The sequence below is a fragment of the Rhinopithecus roxellana genome, chromosome 11 (genome assembly GCF_007565055.1).
Source record: "Rhinopithecus roxellana isolate Shanxi Qingling chromosome 11, ASM756505v1, whole genome shotgun sequence".
NCBI classification, from domain to species: Eukaryota; Metazoa; Chordata; class Mammalia; order Primates; family Cercopithecidae; genus Rhinopithecus; species Rhinopithecus roxellana.
The window spans coordinates 135,909,188-135,927,750 of record NC_044559.1 but is presented as its reverse complement, the minus strand read 5'-3'; the positions used below and the strand labels follow the sequence as shown (position 1 = coordinate 135,927,750).

The 18,563-nt window shown below is 51.4% G+C and overlaps 1 protein-coding gene across 3 annotated transcripts in view; it reads left to right on the top strand.

Moving 5' to 3' along the window:
* COL13A1 (collagen type XIII alpha 1 chain) overlaps positions 1 to 18,563 on the top strand; it is a 164,750-nt gene that overhangs the window by 21,054 nt on the left and 125,133 nt on the right. The window lies entirely within an intron of this gene.

The window sequence follows — 18,563 nt, the reverse complement described above, 5'->3', positions numbered from 1 at the left end:
CGTGCTTACATGCAAGGAATGAAGGCACAAGCCAAAGGTTGCAAGGCAAGGCTGTGTAATACAGTGAACTGGTCTAATCTAGAACAAAAATCTGCTTTTGCCACTTACTAGCTCTGTGTGGACAGACCCCTGACCTGCCTATTCTAGCGCTTTCCTCTGTATCCTTGGGCCTGCTCCTCAACTGTGTCTATTCATCTGTGTAACAGCTATGTACTAAGGACCTGCTGGGCACCATGCAGTGTGTTGGGTTCAAGTGCATTGTCCACCGTGAATGCAAATGATAAGTTACAGCTTATGAGAACTTTTCTAGGTGCCTGTTACTTTTCTAGGTGCCTGTTATTGTTAAGCCATGAGAATGACAGATGAGGAAGTTTGACTGTTTCCTTGAGGAACTAGAATGGGCTGTACCTCTTTGGGGGTGGGGAAGGAAGGCCTAAAGAAGAGTTGGGGAAGACAAGGTATCACATTTAAGTAATGGCAGAGAGTTTTGGTCTGCTACCGGCCTCTCCCAGCTCAGCGTGTGGCCTCCTGGATACCCATGGTGGCAGGTGGCATTTGCAGGGTGCTCACTAGGCTCTCTGGCAGGCCTTCCTCTGGCCCCAGAAGCCGAGGGGCTCAAGTAACCCTCATCAAGGTCCCCAAGCCAGGGAAGAGAGGCCGACAGATGTTAAGTATATGGGAAACGAGGGACTGCATTTGCTGGAGAGTGAATGGGCTGTGGTGGGAGTCACAGTTACAGGATGCTGCCCTGGGAGACAAGGAGACTGTGAAAAGATTCAGCTGGACCCGGTGAGAAGAGGGTCATCTGGGTTAATTAAAAGGGTGTCCAGAAGCCCTGGGAAGCTGCCTCCCTCCCTCTGGGCCCTGAAGATTGGGCCCGGGGGTCTGGGAAAGTTTTCCGGAGAGGAATGCCAAGATTAATGAGATGGGGTGGAGGTGAGGGTTGGGTGATGGGGCCTGGGCAGAGAGACCATTTGCATCAGGGCTGTGGGGCAGCCCATGTTTCCAAGGATCGTGTCTGTTGCTCTTATAACTCTTGGGCAATGACAACCGATTTTTGCTCAGCATACAGAATGCTGGTTAAGGGCAGGATATTTGGAGTCACAGAAGATGTAGGTTTGAATTCCATTTCCATCATGGACCAACCTTATGACCTTCAGAGAGTTATTTAACCTCCTTGTGCCTCAGTTGCCTTGTCTGAAAACAGGGACAATGGACACCGGCGAGGTAGAGATTCTTCGAGATAATCCTGGAAACTGCTTAGCATCTTCTCTGATTCCTAGTAAGCACGATTATTGTTATTTTCTCAACTGCCTCTCACACTTCAAAGATGCAGAGAAATCCTTATCAAATGCCATGTCCTAGTGTTGGGGGCACATTTGTGACTAGGCAGAGGCTTGCCTTTCTCCCTTCCCTGCCTCACTGGGGAAAGCACATCAGTTATCTGGTGACCTTCAAGTGTCCTGTCCATCATCAGAGTGGGTGGCTCTCAACAGGTTTCAATATTGTGCTTCAGAAAGTCGGGCTCAGGTAGTCCTGGGAGGCTGGGAGCTGGGGAGGAATGTGGCAGGAGGGGGAAGGTCTTGGAAGAGCGCTTCTCTTCTCCCTGCCTGCTGGGAGTCTGTGCGGAACCCATGGGTCCTGGGCAGTGAGGAGAAGACCATGAAGCAGCTCAGAGGGTTGGGGGAGGAGGAAACGCCATGGGGAGAAGAAAGGGCTTGACACTGGTCCTCAGCAGGGACTGAGTTGGCCAGGCATGGAGGGAGAGTGAGCAGGGGCTCCTGGGAGGGATACCTCTGCATGTAGAGAATTTCTCAGAAGGCAGTTTGACCCAAAGCATACATCAGAGCCAGTGGGCAACACCTGAAGAATTGAAAGAGAAGGCCCCAAACTCAGGCAAAATCAGAGGGAACTAAGATGCTCTTCCAGCCTTTTGTAACTGAGGAAGGGAAGGACTGGAATGGCCACACGGAAGCATCTCACGTCATGGAATCACAGCGAAATCTCCCAGGATGGGCTGGGTCCTGCTGGGTCCCCTGCCCTGCCTCTCTCTGACCTGAGGCTTCTCATGCCTTGGTATGGTAACCTTCTCAACACTAAACCCAACCTATTATAAATAACAGCAGTTACTGCCGCTGTGTCCCACTTGAGCACCTACTATGTGCCAGGCACAGGACTGAGCACTTCATGTGCATCGGTAACCCTCCTCAAAATACTAAAAATAGGTAGAAGGTAGTTCAGTTCTGACACTGGAATGTTTGAACATCCTCAAATTTGCAAAGAGAACATCACTGTCGTTCTTGCCCTTACATCATGCATTTCTGATTATTTCCTGATGGTCGGAGTTTATAAACCACTTTAAGGCTCCTGATCCTCGCAGAAGGACTCATACAATTGTCAGGTGCCACATACAAATTCAAAGCTTGATTCACCTGTGTTTTGCCAGCACCTAATACTGTACCCCTTACATAATAGATGCTCTGTGAATGTTCAATAAATGAGCATCAGTAGTCATTGCTGTTGACTGGCTGCTTCCTGGTGTTCTCCCTCTGCCATCAGATTGGTTTCAGATACCTTATCCCCCACCCCACCCCAAATCTTGCCTGATGCTGAATTCACTGCTATCGGGACAAAACAAACACACTCTTCCTGGCCACTGTGGTTGCTGAGATGGAAGCCTGGGTCCTCAAACCGGTGCCTGCCCTCTGTGGCCAGCTAGGCCAAGCCAGAGTCCTGCGGTGGGTGTGTTCTTCCTTGTGGCAGCCTTGGGCCCCTGGGCGGCACCCAGAAGGCCTGGGACACATAATCATGGGCAGAAAACCTGCCTCTTTCCCTTTCTATCTGACCTTGCCAGCATCCTCCTGGGATCCTCCCTGTCCCAAAATAACCATCTACTGGCTAAGATCTGGCTGCATCCTGCTTCTGGGCTGCATGCGCTCTTTGCCAAGGGAGTGATGGGCTTGCAGGCCTGAGAGGGATGCCAAAGGTCAACCCTCAGTTAGGAGGGTCATGGCTGCTAGAAGTTCAGAGGAATAGGTGTGGGCCATTTGCAAAGCATATGACCTGGTGGGACAGAAGAAGGGTCTTGGGAATAGATATACATACCGTGAGACTTCCTAGGCCACTTGAGAAAAATACAAAGACCAAGGAAACTTTCCCATTCTCTGTCCCTTTTCTTATTAACAAACGAGGAGCAGGACATTATAGGTCTAGCCAGCAAGGAAGCAGCTACTTCAGGCCCGCCGCGCTGGGGCTGGGTGGGGCTGGCCTATGTCAAGTCCAGGGTGGGGCAGGCAGTGTGAAGGATGACAGGTTTTTGCACCCAGAGGGAAGAATGGCTGGCTCAGCTGCTAAAGGAAATCACTTCGCTGTCTGAGCCTCATCTCCAAGGGAAAGGCTAGGCCAGAGTCATACCCTGAATGCCAGGCCAAAGGGCTTGGACTGCAGCAGTGGTGGCATGGGGGTGACGTGGTCAGGCTTGTGCACTAGCACCATGACCAGCACTGCAGAGAGGATGGATGAAAGCAGAGAAGTCGCCTTCAGCCAGCCTAATGGGAGAGGCCACAGCTGCCTTCCAGGTCAGTGTGCTGGTGAGGGGTGCATGAAGTGCCCAGGAGCCAAAGGAGCTGGGGGCTCTGGGAAAACTTCACTGAGGGGTGGCCTTGGAGGTTGTTCATAAGGATCAAATAAGCAAGTGGGAAGGCATATCGTTAGGGCATCATAGACTCCCTATGGCGTCTGCATAGACATCATAACAAGAGACCCCCAAATACAAGGACTTAGACAAGGCGGAAGTGGAGGTCTTCCTTCCCTAGCAGGCCAGGGCTGAGAGTTGGCTCTGCTGTGTTGATCTTGTGGCATCCTCCTCTGGCAGATGCTTCGGTTCTCGCCACCCCATGACCAGCACGAAAGGGAAAGAGGACAAGTGGAGTATGTGCTCAAACCCTCAAGAGCCAAACTTGAAAAAGAGACACAGATCACTTCTGCTTCCATCCCATTGGCCAGAACTTAGTCATGTGGTTACCCCTGGGTTCAAGGGAGGCCAGGCACTATTTTTTGTGGGTGGCAATATGCCCAGATAGAACTTTATTATGATGGTGGGTGGGAGAACAGATATCGAAGAACAACTAGCATACTGCGCAGAGGACATTCCAGACTGGCTGAGGGATTGTCATGGACAAAAACTCTGAGGAGCGAGAAAAAGGCAGTAAGTTTGGGGATGACAGGCAGTTGAAGAAATCTGGAGCACAGAGCAGTAAGGAGAAATGAGGGTGGGAGGAGATGTCAAGACTGCAAAGGGCCAGGCTGAGGCTGCCCAGTTCCCTCTGTCCAGTAGGAGGCAAATGATTTTATCCAGAGGGTGATTGATTGGTAATGACTGCCTGATTGATTGGGGGGCTGTGCTGAGTCAACTTCTGAGGCTGTATCCAGGTTCAGCAGAAAATGTGGTAATCGCTTATTGATGTCTGCTCTGTATGCCAGAGTGGTGGGGAGCAGTGCCTCTGCCCTGGCTGTGCTGTCTTCACAGGAGATGATGTGGATGATGTGGCATCAGAGAAGGTTTGGGAAGCAGGGGTGTCACCTGATCCAATTTGTATTCTAGAACAATAACTAGCAATGATGTGGAGGCTGGCCTGGAGGGGAGAGCAGCCCCTTCCAGCAAGGAAAGTCTGCAATGCTATGCATAGGACTTTATTTTCTCACGAGCTGCTATTTACATTCAGGCTGTAATGGCCTCTCCAGCCTCGGTTGTTTTTCCATAGCTGGTGAGAGCTGATGCCCACACATCCTGAACCCTACTCTCTGGCTAGCCTTGCCCTATTTTCCCTGGCACCAGACTTTGCCCCCAACAGCCTCATGACATTTACATGGGCAGGACCTGTAGCCAGAGCTTTGGTCACAAACCAGGCTCCTCTTACCTCCCCTGTGCTGCAGCAGAGCAGACCCATAGCCCCCCTTCTTTGTCGTCCTTCTTATTTCAGACTTGGCTTATTTCAGATCTCAGGGATCTGCAGACCAAAGTGGCCTTTGTTTCCATCAATGAAGAAAAGATTCAAGAGTTGATGGTTATTTTAGGGAGAATATTTAAACTAAAGATATATTGTTTCAGGTAGCTCTAAAATCCTACTTTACATGCAAATAATTGATGGACTACTTTGGGGTCATTCTTGCTATTTCTTAAAGCAGATCCCCTGGGGCTAGCCTCCTAAGAGCCCCTACTGTTTGATTGCTGTTATCGTCAATATTCAGACTCCCCCTTGTTCTGCTGCAGCCAGAGGGGTGTGCTTTCCCCTGCGATGTTAGCCTCAGTCCTCCCCACCCCCATCTCTTCCTCCTGATTTTGCAGCCCCACCGCATGTCCCATCTGGCCTCCCAGACACCCAGGTGCAAACCCACAATAGCAACATCAGTGCCCCCTTCACCTTCATCCACTGCACTCCATCAGCCAGGTTCTGTCAACTCCACTACTTTGCTCAAAAACCATCCATGGCTCCCCAGTGCTCATACCCTCCATCCCAAAGATAAGCCCACTTTGGCTCTCTAGCCTGATCTCTAACCAGTCTTCCGCTGTCCTCCTTTTCTTTCAGTAAAACTGGGCTGCTCCCCTGCCGGACCCTACAGTGTCCCACTTGCACACATCAACTCATGCTATTCTGGTATCTTTGTTCTCAGTTTCTACCTGGTGAACTCTTGACTCCTCCATGTAAGCTACATCATCCCTGCAGCTCCTTCCATCCTCTCCTCCCCACTTGGCCTTGGCCACGAGTTCTGCTATTTGATGGGCATGTTAACATAATGCCTGGTGTACGCTCGACGTACAATCCAGGCAAAACCGCCTACTGGGACAAGTAATTTGTCCTAAAATGAGAAGTGCAAACAGACCAAGATGTATACACCTGCAGAGGTTTCTCCCTGGCTGCTAGCATTAACCATTTGCTTTAGACGGTGTAGGTGCTGGAGAGCAGCCTGCAATATGAGTCTCTTACACAGTGAGAGTGGCTTTTGTGGGTTTCCAGCCAGGGAGAGTCTTCCCACCTACAAATCACACTGGGCAGCTTCCTTGCATCTCTTCCTGGATCCTCAAAGGGCCCACAATGAAAGCCAGCACTTTGCCCCCACCTGGCCCTTTCCAACATTCCCGACCTCTCCCAGCATCTAAGCCATGACCTGGGCATCAGGCTGAACACCACCGTTTCCCTCACACCCTGTCAATCACCAAGTCTCACTCATCCCACTCTGTCAATTTCCTCCATCTCCACCGTCATCACCCTGTTCAGGCTGCTGCCACCTCTCACCTTATTTGTCGCTCTGGCCCCCAACTGACCTCCTCCAAATGCTTCTTTACACAGAAGCCAGAATGGTATTTTTAACATTGATACATAACTCCAGTTAACCAAAGCACTTCAATACTTGCCATCACTCTTAGGATAAAGCCATAAATCTCTAACACAGCTTATTACCCACCCTGACCCCCCTCACCGTGATCCCTTCTGCATTCCCAGCAGGCCCCCTGGCAGCACTGGTGCTGCTGGTTGTCTGACCACATTTGGAGTGACAGACTATGGCTGAAGGGAGCCATGGCCAAGCCAGACAGAACGTTATGCTTTAGAAATCAGCTAATCCATAAAGCTTAGACTCTTGGCTCCAAGTGAAGGCCCTTCCTTCGCCGTTGTAGCCCTGTTTCAGGCAACTGGCCTGCTCCACAAGGAAGGTTGGCTGTCTCCTTGGAGAGAGCTCTGGGTTTAAGAAGCACCCCCCACCCTCCACAGCCATAGCTCTCTATGCCCCTCATGGGGTAGAGGGTCAGGTAACTGGCATGGGTGAGGCCAAAATGACCACAGCTGCTGGGAGGCCAGGTGCTGCGCGGCTGCTAAAATGCTCCACCATCTGCCCCTGGAAGAGCCTTTTCTCTCAAGGCCCTCTGGCTCTGCGTTTCAGAAATGCCTGGGGAATTCTCCGAAGTTCATTTCTTCCCCATTTCCTCCCAAAAGCACTTCCAGATCCCCAGCCCTCCTGGACGCTGCTGATAATGTGTTTCTCCTAGATCCGCTCTGATAATGCCTGGGGTGGTCGGCTGAGATTTGTAGGGAAATAAAAATAAGGAAATGGAGGGTTCCGGAAAGGCCAGAAGAGCCCTGGACTGGGAATCAGTCCCAGACCTTGAGGGACTCTGAGAAGATTGCTCTCCTCTCTCTGGGCTTTGGTTTCCTCGCTGACAGGAAAAGGTGAATGACTGAAAAATCATTTGGCAGTATCTGGTAAAGATTCGCGTCCAATAAAGCAGCTCCCTTCCTAGGCACTTCTGAGAGACACGCTCATCTGTGCATAAAAGAAGAAGAGATGCTCGCTGCAACACTATTTGTAGTAAGAAAAAAGGAAAAGAGAAGAAAACCCTAAATATTTGTCAGCAGGAGTGTGCAGAGATATGTTGTGTAGTATTAAATTGCAGTACTTTCATCAATGAAAATTCACACACAGTAAACAGGATACACGAGACCTTGAGATCCAGCAATTCCATGGCTGGATCTCTTCCTCTGAAGGGAAAAAAAAGCAAATGACAAGAGAGTATTTACAATATAAGTCATTTATCTAAAGTTAAAAACATAAAGACAACACAATACAATCTTCAATCACTACATGCATATATAGTGCACATAGTAAACATGTAAAGAAATGCATGGAAATGGTAAACATCAAATTCAGCAGGGAGGAGGGATTGGGTAGAGATTGGGGGGCTTAGGGAGGTTCAGCTACATGGGTAGCTATTAGGCTGGGTGGTGGGTGCACCAGGTTCAGTATACATTTTTTGTAATAACTTTATTGAGATGTAATTCACATATACAATTGGTCGATTTAAAGTGTACATTATGAAGGTTTTTCGTACATTCACAGAGTTGTGCAACCATCGCCACAATCAGTTCTAGGACATTTTATCGTCCCCAAAAAGAAACCCCATTCCTTTTAGCAGCCATCCTTCATTTTTGCCCGCCCTCCCACCCCCAGCCCCATGCAAGCATTAATCTACTTTCCATCTTTATGGATTTTGCATAATGTTTTCAAGGTTTATCCATTTTGTAGCATGTATCAGTACTTCATTCCTTTTTATTGCCAAATAATACATTATATTGCTTTTAAACCTCTCTCAATGTCTGAAATATTTCAAGATAAAACATCTTTAAATCGTAGAGTTAATGAACGGATATTGTTGAATTAGGGGATGTTGAAGGAATCCTTCATTCCTGCCTCTGTACCTAATTGGCAGTCTTCACCAGCAAGGATGTATCATTGCTTTGCTGCCTAAATCCCATGTGTGTGCGCCCTTGGCCACCTGTGGGTTGGCAGCAATGGTTCCAACCCTGCCAGGACCCAGATTCAGGGGGTCAAGCCCTGCTCAGCTGGATTCCAACACCTGACCCCCTCTGTGGTGCTCTGAAACACCCTTGTTCTTCCTCTGCCTGTGGTCAGTGTCAGTTCCTCTGAGATGTCTCCCTTGAATCTCCCAGATACAGCTGGGGGCCCTTTTTCTCAGTTCCTAGAGCTAGAAAACTAACTCACCATGGTGGCTATTTGGTCCCCTGGTGAGAGAGCAGCAGCCAGGCTTACAGCCCTGCAAGCTCCTTAAGTTTCTGAGCATCAGGCCTCACCCCAGTAAAATGAAGATGTTGGTGCTTGCCTGATAGACTGGAGGTGGTAGGGAGATAAGTTATGTATGAAATTTTTCAGGGATGGTGAAGGATTTGCTTTTATGCCTCTGACCTGCTCATTGGACAGGAAGATTGTCCTGGGCACGAGCTGTGCTGTCTGCAGGAAGGAACAATGGACTGGCTTCAGGAGTTGCAATACCCACTGCCCTGGGAGAGGCAGGCTAACCCGGCAGTTACAGGTGTGGGCTCTGAACTCCAAGTAAATCCCAGTAGTCCCAGTTCCACTCCTTATTAGTCATGGTACTGTGGATGGGTTACTCTTTTGACCTCATGTAAAATGGGAATGACAGCACCTACCTTATTGGGCTGATGGGCTCAATGTGGGGCCCGACACACACTTGGCTGGAAATGATTGCTAGTTGCCATGATGATGGTGATGATGACATGAGTGGAAAAGGGCTTTGGGTGACATGGAGCTGTAAGGAGAGATCATAGCCTTTGCCCAGTTGCATTCAGTCACGTGAGGTCCCGAAGGCAATGCTATGCTTGCCACTGAATGCAAGGAGGTAATGTGGCATGGTTGCTCAAAGCGTTGGCTTACTCCTACTTCCCTGTCTGCCCTGTGGAAGGCTAGGCCCTTCCAACACTACGAAAAATGCTGGATGTCCCATTTATGAGACACTGTGCTAAGGCACAGCAAGAGATGGGTGAAAGGTATACCCGCCCTTAAGGATGTGATGTGGGATTTGTCGCAAGGTTAGAGGCCTTAGTTGGAATCCCAGCTCTGTCTAGCTCTCCAACACTGCAAAAGCCACCTACCCTCTTGGAGTTTTCACTTGTTCAACTCTTACATGTAAATAAGGATCTTACAGGGTTATTGTGAAAGTTCTTTGTCAACCATGGAGATGCAAATAGAGGATATTGGGCCAACCTTGTGGCACAATGGTAGTACGTCTGACTCCAGAGGGAGGATATTGTGGGAGGGGAGTTGGACTGGTAAACAATCCAGTTATTTTGTGGAAGGTAGACCTTGTTGAGTGCTGCGGGATATAAACAAAGGGCTGTGGACAGTGCAAGGGAAGGGTGAATTACAAGTGCAGGTGACCATTGATTCTTTGGAGAGGACACTGGAACTTGCTGGTGATACTTAGTGTTGGAGGGCCTTGGAACCCACAGTTTATGAAGAAGGAGTCGCCCTCCTTCGCCCCACTCCATCCAACCACCATGTGGAGCAGGAGCTTCTGGAGAGCAGAACATGCCTTAAAGGCTGTGTTTGTGCTCCCTCTCCAGACAGAGTTGGGCATCCTCTCTCCGCATCGTGAGAGGGAATGGGCTACATTTGTAGCAGCTGTAGTTGGGGTGGAAGTGATTCTGGATTTTGCAGGAACTCTATTGTCCAAGGAACTCTCCAGGGAGAGTCAATAGGAGAACATGGGGCAACGGCAAGTGCCTCGAAGGTAGACCACAGCACGCACTGCCTGGTCACCTCTCCCTGTCTGTCAGGCTGCCTGTCTCAGAGAGGCCAGCAGAGGAGACCTGGGGAAGAAAGACACCATCCCATTCCAGCTCCCGGGGGCGTCACTCACTCCTGCGATGATTCCACGTGTTTGTATCACATCCTCACCCATCAGAAGCCTTTCCCTTAGCACCTGCCCTGTGCGGGTGGAAACTGAGGCCAGAGGAGTTAAGTGAAGAAGGACTGCCCTTCTGGGCAGTTACAATAACTGGAAGTTACAATAACTAGATTGTGCACCCCCATGTCCCTGCTCCTCACCTCAGCCCAGGCCAGGAATCAGCAAACCAGACTTCTGGACTGGCTCTGTGCTCTTTACGGCTCCAGGATAAACATGGGCTACATCAACAAGCAGCCCGGCTCCACCTGTGGGTAGATGACTACTCCAGGCCCTGTGTTCAGTGCCGTGGGTTGCAAGATGATCAGGCACAGTTCCTCAGTCCAGGGCTGGGCAAGTGCTAAACGGAAGCATAGGCATCTCATTTGGAAAATGCAAGACAAGAAGTGACTACTCCTGAAGGGAGGAATCAGAAAAGGCTGCATGGAAGAAGTGGCATTTGAAGGAATCCCTGAATGGCAAGTAAGGTTTCAGTAAATGAGAATGTACATAAGGACATTTTAAAACAATGAAACAGCACAATAAAGAATAGAGACCTGAACAACTGTGTGTTTTGCACACACACCTCCGCACCCCACACCCCACTCTGGGAAATGAGGAATCATCTGGAGTAGTTGTAGTAAGCTCACGTGGAGGGATGGAGTAGGAGATATGGCTGGAAAGAAAAGTTGGGGTTGGGGAGGCAGACTGTGGAGGGAGTTGGACACCACCCCTCCACAATAGAAGGCCAGCTTCTATTTGGTGGGTAGCAGGAAACCACGGAAGGTTTCTCAGAGGGATGTGATGATGTATCCAGCTGTGTATAGCTCAGTGTAGAGGGTGAATTGGGGCAGGAGAGAAGCTGGGAATGGGCAACAATGGTCTCTCTAAGGCAGCAGTCCCCTGTCTTTTTGGCACCAGGGGCCAGTTTTTCCGTGTACAGGGATGGGGAGATGACTTCAGGATGAAATTGACCTCAGATCAGCAGGCATTAGCTCGATTCTCACAAGGAACATGCAACCTAGATCCCTCGCATGCACAGTCTGCAATAGGGTTTGTGCTCCCATGAAAATGTATTGCCACTGCTGATCTCCTGCTGTGAGGCCCGGTTCTTAACAGGTCACAGTCCAGTCCTGATCTATGGCCCAGCGCTTGGGGACCCCGCCCTAAGAGAAGACACAGAGCAGCAGAGGAAGCAGGTGGGGGGTGACGAGAGGGAGGTTGCAGAGGTAACATTAGCAAGTTCTAGCTACCTACTAGGTGTGGGCCAAGGAGGGATTGAGGCAATTATGAGCCTCTGAGCCCAGGTAACCAATAATAACCATGGCATATATTCAACAGATGACCTTGGACCTTGTGCTTTAAATATAGTATTACTTACATTCTGATCAAGCAGCCTGTGATGTAAGGCTATGGCTATCCGCGTTTCAAAAATGAAGAAACTGAGGCTCAGAGATGTTCAGGGGTTGCCTGAGGTCCGCGGCTAAGGGACAGAGGCAGGACTTGAACCCAGGACTTTGAATGCCAGCGCCTTTGCCTTCCGGACAAGGCAGAGCAGAAGAGGGGTGGGTTGGAGAGGAAGGATCAAAGTTCTGTTTGGGACAAGCTGGAGGTTGGGAGGCGGGGGATGCAGGATGCCTCGTGGAAGTGCTGAGGGCCCTGGAATGGCTCGTCCGGAGGGAGAGAGGAGAGAAGCCCATTCAGATCTTGTGGACTTAGAGAAGAAAGACCTTACCTGTAGCCATTGTCTGGGGACAGTGCTCAGGGAAGATGCTTTACCGGTAGCCATGTGACACTGCTCACGGAAGAGAGAGAACAGGGTTGTATCTTGCTGGAGAGCTGGCCAGAAGCACCGAGGTGGGAGACTTTCTGCCCCAGGACATGCCCAGAGCCCAGGGCCCCCTACCCCTTCACCCAGGACTCACGATCCTGCCCACAGCACCCATGGGTGCTGTGCAGCTTGTCCCAGGCTGCGGGGGGCAAAGGAGCTCCCTGCCTTAGACCCAGTGGAGGGTCCCTTGATCTTGCCACCACCAGCTCTGCCCTGAAGGAGAAGGTTCTGCCATAGTGATGCTAAAGGAATGCCAGATGTTCCTTTGGAGGAAAGGGGCAGCAAGCAGGAAGAGCTCATGACCTCTGCTTGGGCAGTTATAAGGGACTAGAAGGTGGGATATGCCAGACCCACGGATGCAGTCCCTGGCTCTTCCTCCTGGACCCACCCAGGCTGCCCACTCTCTCGATGTCTACCCCCACTCTTGTCATAACCCAGTCAGCCTCTCCCCTGTTACTCCCTGGCAAGTTCCTGTTCAGCCACGGAGGCAACTTGGGTGGCCCCTGCTGGCAGTGGCACTCTTGTCCCCACACACCTGGCCCTCTTCACTGCACCCTCCTACCAGCTGTCCAGGTTACGACTCACACTGCCCCATTCTCCTGATGAGGACCCTGAAGCTCAGAATTCTTTGCTTGAGGATATCTGGTTAGGCAGTGGCACGGCTGGGACTGGAAATAAGCTCTGAAACATCAGAAAGCAAATGCCCCCCAGGGACCTGAGTGCTACCCTGAAGCACAGTAGGAAACCGAGGACTCGGCAGTGGCCGTGATGCTTGTCCAGGGAGCATGGAGTCAGATAAGGCTGGAGGACGTTAATTAGTAATGAAAACAACAACATCTATTAAGGGCTTACTGTGTGCCACACACTGTGATAAGCACTTTATTGCATTGTCTCATTTGATCCTCATAATTACTTTATGTGGCAGGTACTATTATTATCTCCATTTCACAGAAGACTGGGGCCCAAAGAGGTTCTGTAACGGGGCCAAGCCCACAGAGCTAGTGTATGTTGAAGCCAGAATTTAAGTAGTCTGAGTCTGGGCAAACCAGAGCAGCGTCAGAAGGTCCCCCCGCCAACCCCTTGCCATCTCTCTCACTCCCTCACTCGCCACCAAACAGTTCTTGAGCACTGGCTCTGTGCCGTGCCTGATCCTCAGGAGACAGAGAAGAGCTCACAGTCTAGGGAGGGGAACACACAGGTAATGCAGTGGCTGCTGCAGAGACCCAGGGCTCCGGTGGGGCCAGGCGGTGCCCAGTGTGGGCTACAGTCCTAGGGTCGCATCCTCTAGGATTCCAGCCCTGTGAGTCTGGCCCCAAGCAAGGCAGAGCCAAGGCAGGACACAGGTCTAGAACCTGTGTGATGTGACGGTGGTTTGTGCAGCTGGCATTTGGCCCTGAGACATCAGATCTGGGGCTCAGAAGGAACTCCACAGCTCAGCTGACTCGGCTTCCTGGTGAGAGGCACCCCCGCCATGCAAAGGGGAGCTGGCTGTGCACATGTAGGCAGGGAAGGGAGGGAAGGGTCAGAGCTCCAGTTGCTCGTTCTCTTTCCAGCTCACTTCACAAACTTACTTCCTCCCACCCCTCCAGCCTTTGCCACCTGTCTGTGTGGCAGGTACGCCAGGCAGGGCACTGTTGGAATGTCTCCAGTGGACAAGGTGTGCGGCTGATGGAGCTGGAGATGGGCAAATCTGAGCACACCGAGCTACCTCCTTGGCAGGCTGGCTCCCCAGCCTCGTGGAGACCTAGGGAGCCTCCTGGAACCTAGAACGAGGACCAAGCATGGGCAAAGTCTCCCTCAGTGCCTGCCTGCCTCTTTAAACCCCAACTGGGGAGGAAATGCCAGCCACAGAAAGATGCTCAGCAGGCGGTGGGGGTATAAGTGGATGCCAGCTCCCCACATAGTTATGTGAGCTGTCACGGGGTGACCTAGCATACCACGACAGGCCGGAGGGCGGGTGGGGCAGGTCCCAACTTCCCAGGGGCAGCATGTACTGGGCAGCTGTGCTGTGTGTTTCCGAGACCTGCCTGTGTGTGGGCATGGAGGGGTCTCCATGCCAGGGCTCTGGCTCCAAGGCGCCCAGGGCGCAAGATCTTTGACAGCCTGAATGTCCTCTTTGTTGTCCTGTAGGCTTAGAACCTGGATGTGAGTCCTTCTCAATGAAGAACTTACTTTCCCTCAGGGTGTTCGGGAATCTGGACAATGAGGCCCCATCTGCATCCCGTGGGTGACCTTACCAATGATTCTGGCTGGTGTCAGTTCTGATTGGTGGGTCTCTGTACAGTTCTAGTTCCAAATGCTTGACCACATCAACTCTGGCTGCATCATTCTTTGCTCATTGGCACTCAGAGGCACTGGTACGTCAGCCAACGCCACAAGCTCCTGATGCCTTCTGAGGCTAAGAGCTTCAGCCAAGCTGGGCACCTGGTTCCGGATTCATCTGTCCATTAGACAGCCTGTCCTTCCTGACAGGTGACACCACTGCTGTTCATTAAAAGAGAGCAAAAGATGCTGCCACATCCCTGAAACTAACTGATTGGACCCTGAAGCCACCACCCACCACGCAACTATTTCTAGGGATGAAGTCAGATCCAGTCTCTTCTGCGCTTACCCTGGGGCATTTTCCCCTTGCCTCTTCTCCTCACTTCTGTGGAGGATGGCAGAATCCCTGGGGAGCTGGAAGTGGGCCTTGACCCGTCCTCTTCGTCATCTTCCATGCTGTCCCCCTTGTGGAGTGGCCCCTAAGGCAGTGGGATCATGTTCCTGTGGAACGGCAAATCCTGCCAAATAAATAAATAAACGCAGAGAGGAAGCCAGATTTCATTATCCAAAGGAAGCTGAAGCTGGGGCCAATTTCTGATGTTCATTTTAGTGGCACTGTAGTGGGGCTGGATGTTCCTCAGAGAATTTGCCCACTTTAAAAGCCCCCTGTGACGTGACGAGCCACTTTCTCAATCTTGGGAAGCTCCAAGATCTCCCAGACCTTCTCCATTGCCGTGGCCATCCTGGTCTTGTCACCCAGTGAGCACAGGAGGCCGGGGCCCTGTGGGTTGGTCGCCCCTGGACATTCCACCCGCAGTGCCTTGTGCAGGGCAAGGTCTGCCCCTGCTCCAAGGCATCCAGGCAGCCCCTCCTCATGTGGCAAGGGGCATGTGGCAAGGGGCCACAGGAGACAGCAGCAGCCACAGCCTGGTGCCTTCCCAGTCCCACTTGTGTCCAAGCTGTACAGGCCTAGACAGGATCTGGTAGGAGCCTGGGCTTTAGAGACAGAACCTGAGGCTGAGAGAAGGCAAGGGGTTTTTGTAGGGTCACCCAGCCATTACTGGAAACACCTAGACTAACAAAGTGGCAGGATTATCTGCTGTCTGAGTTCTGGGATCCAACTATATTACAATGGGCAAGTGACTTGACCTCTCGGAGCCCCAGCTTTCTTCGGATGGGGATAATGACAACCTCTACCTCCATGCACCATCCTGAGATGAAGGAGATGTATGTAAAGCACATGGTACAGTACCTGGCATGGGGAGGAGTTTAATCAGTGGTATTGAACTGCTGGTAGTCAGCTCTCCTGAACCCCAGGCCAGGACTCTCTTGACCACACACCTTGCCCTTCCTCCTGAGCCTCTGAAACACCGCTGCCCTGGGGACTGGCCCTTTCCAGAGGAATTTGTTCAGACAGGCGCTCCTCTAAGCTGCTTTTTGAATGCAGCAAATGCTGCTACCTCCGCTAAGCCCCTGCTGTATACAGAGCATCAGGCACTCGGGTATATACAAGCCTTTGTACAAGGGTTCAGATCCACCTTGGGAAATGAGGTGAGGCGTGGCTTCTGTGCACACTGTGTGGCCCTGAGTCTCTGGGCCTCAGCTCCCATTTCTGTAAAATGGGGCTGAGACAGCCTCACTGAGTAGCTCAGCGAAGCCAGTGAGTTCCTGTGTACAAAGCTCCACTGAAAGCTTGAGTGGACTGCTACCTGCTACACATGTGCCAACTGTTACTTTTGCATTTACACGATAATGGACAAGACCCGACCCTGTCTCTAGAAACCCATCCCCTGATTGGGCCTCTGAGCAGTGTCCACAGGAAATATTTCACCAGTTATATCCTGCAATCTGGATGTGTCAGCTGTGGTGTTTGGAGAATGCAATGGTCTTCGAAGCCTCCAGGGAAAAGGTGACCCATCATTCATTCATTCATTCATTCAACAAATACTTGTGGAGTGCTTGCCATATGCAGTGGCACCGAGCTCTAGTGATATGAGGACCAGCTTGACAGAAGTCTTGACCTCTTCATGCTTCCAGTGTAATGAGAGAAATCAACAAAATAAGCACATAAAGAAATAAACAAGAAAATATCCACCGATTATTATGAAGAAAATAAAGATAATTTTAAAGGATTTCCGCTCCCCACCCCCAGCTTTACTGAGGTACAATTTACAATTAAAAACTGCATATATTTAAGGCTGACCATGTGATCTGGGGGATATTTTCGGTAGGGCATGATGGGGGTCAGTGTTATCTGTGAGAAGGTGACATCTGAATGACAAGGGGAGCCTACCACGCAGAGCCAACAGATGATTCTGAGCATGAGAAGTGCTGTGCCTGAACTTGTCATAGCATAAAGCACTAGAAGAGTGTCCATGAGATAAATGGATTAGAGAATTAAATCAGAGGATGGGGAATGAGCATGCTGGTTAGGAGGAACAGCCGGTGCAAAATTCCTGAGGTCAGATGAGTTTGGCGTGTCTGAAGAAGAGAAAGGTCAGAGTGGCCAGGTGAAATGAGTGACAGGGAGAGAGCAGGGAGAGAGCAGAGAGAGAGCTCAGGGACGGCACGAGTCAGTCCTGTGGCGCCTTGTGTGACTCTGGCCTGTGGCATTTGTACATTTCACCCTCAATGAGCCAGGAAGCCATGGGAAGGTTTTAGGAGGGGGAGCCACAGGCTCTGGGCTACATTTTCCAGTCCTCTTGGCACTGGTAGAGAATGGATTACAGAGGCAGAGTGGAGAGGAGCCAATAGGTGTCCTGGACAATTGTGGTGTCCAGGTGAGAGGCGGCGGTGACACATGAAATGGGGAGAGTGTGCAGACTTGGGGTATGTGCTAGAGGTGACTCTGGCAGGCCTTGCTGATGGGCTGGCTGTCGGGTGAAAGACGGAGAGAAGCCAGCCAGAGCTGAAGGCTTCTTGACTTGAGCTGTTGACTGGGTTGGGCTGTGAAGCCACTGGAGCTGGAGAATGCTTATCCCAGGTGCTGGGGGTCAGGGTCAGGTTTCCTGGAGAGATGGGGACAGGGCTGGAGGGACAGACAGCGGCATTGAAGGAGCCTGGTGACTCAGGGACTCGAGGTCCTGTAAGTTGTGCATCCCCCAGCGTGGAGTCCACTTGCTAGAGTTAACGTTTTGTTGAATTGCTGGTTCCCCTTCCACTTCACCAGCTCCTGCCCAGCTTAGGAGCGAGAGGGGCTGGATGGAGGAGGCAGAGCCTGTGGCCTGTCTGCCTGGCTGAGGGGGGCCCTCTGGAGTCAGATGTCCTGAGTTCCCCTCCCCACCTCAGCAGCTTCACAGTACATTTCCTTGCTCACTAAATCCTGAAATACTAGGATGGGGCCCCCTTTGAAACTTGAGTGAGGTAAGTTTAGGACAAATTAAAGGAAGTCCTGCTTCTTACAGCAACTTAGGATCTCAGGGGACTCATTACCCTGAGAGGTGGTCGAGGCTGGGAATGTCATGGGATTCCTGAGGGATCTGGGTAAAAGAACAAAATGAGGGGCCCTCAAAAGCCCCTGAGAGGAAACCTGGGATCTGTGTGACCTTTAGGTTGACGTCAGGGAGGGAAACTGCTCTCTTGAGGCTTTTGCTGGCAACAGAGTCGGGAACCATCCTAATCCAATCCAGCGTTCCCCTGCCCCTTGGCTCTCAAACCCTGGGCGCCAGAGCTGGAAGCAGCCCCAGGCTCTGCCCCATCCAGTCCTTTTCCGTCACTCAGGAGAACACTCCTCTGTCTCCCCTCCGCCTGAAGCCCTGCAGTGGCGCCAGTGGCTTCACGACCACATCCAGCACGCCCCATCGGGCCCCATCCCTCCCCACTGCCCCCCTGCCCCACCTCCCTGGACTCCCTGCAGCACAGCCAGCCTGGGGCTTAGGAGCAGAGCTCTCATCACTGGGCCTTCGCCCCTGCTCTTCCCTCTGCCAGGAATACTCCATCTCCGCCTTTGCCTGTTAACTCTCCCCTACCCTTCCGATTTGGCCTTAGTTGTAAACTCCTAGATAGCCATCCCTGATTCCCACCCCTGCCCCCACCTTCCCAATTTCAGGTCACCTGCCACCGCCGAAAGCTTCCTTAGAGCCAGCCTGGCCTCCAAGCATAAACCCATCCTGCTGTGTCATCAGGGACTAGTTTCACATCTGTCTCCCCTCTGTACAGTTAGCTCTGTGTCTTCCCAGCACCTGGCATGGAATAAATGCTCTTCAATAATCATTT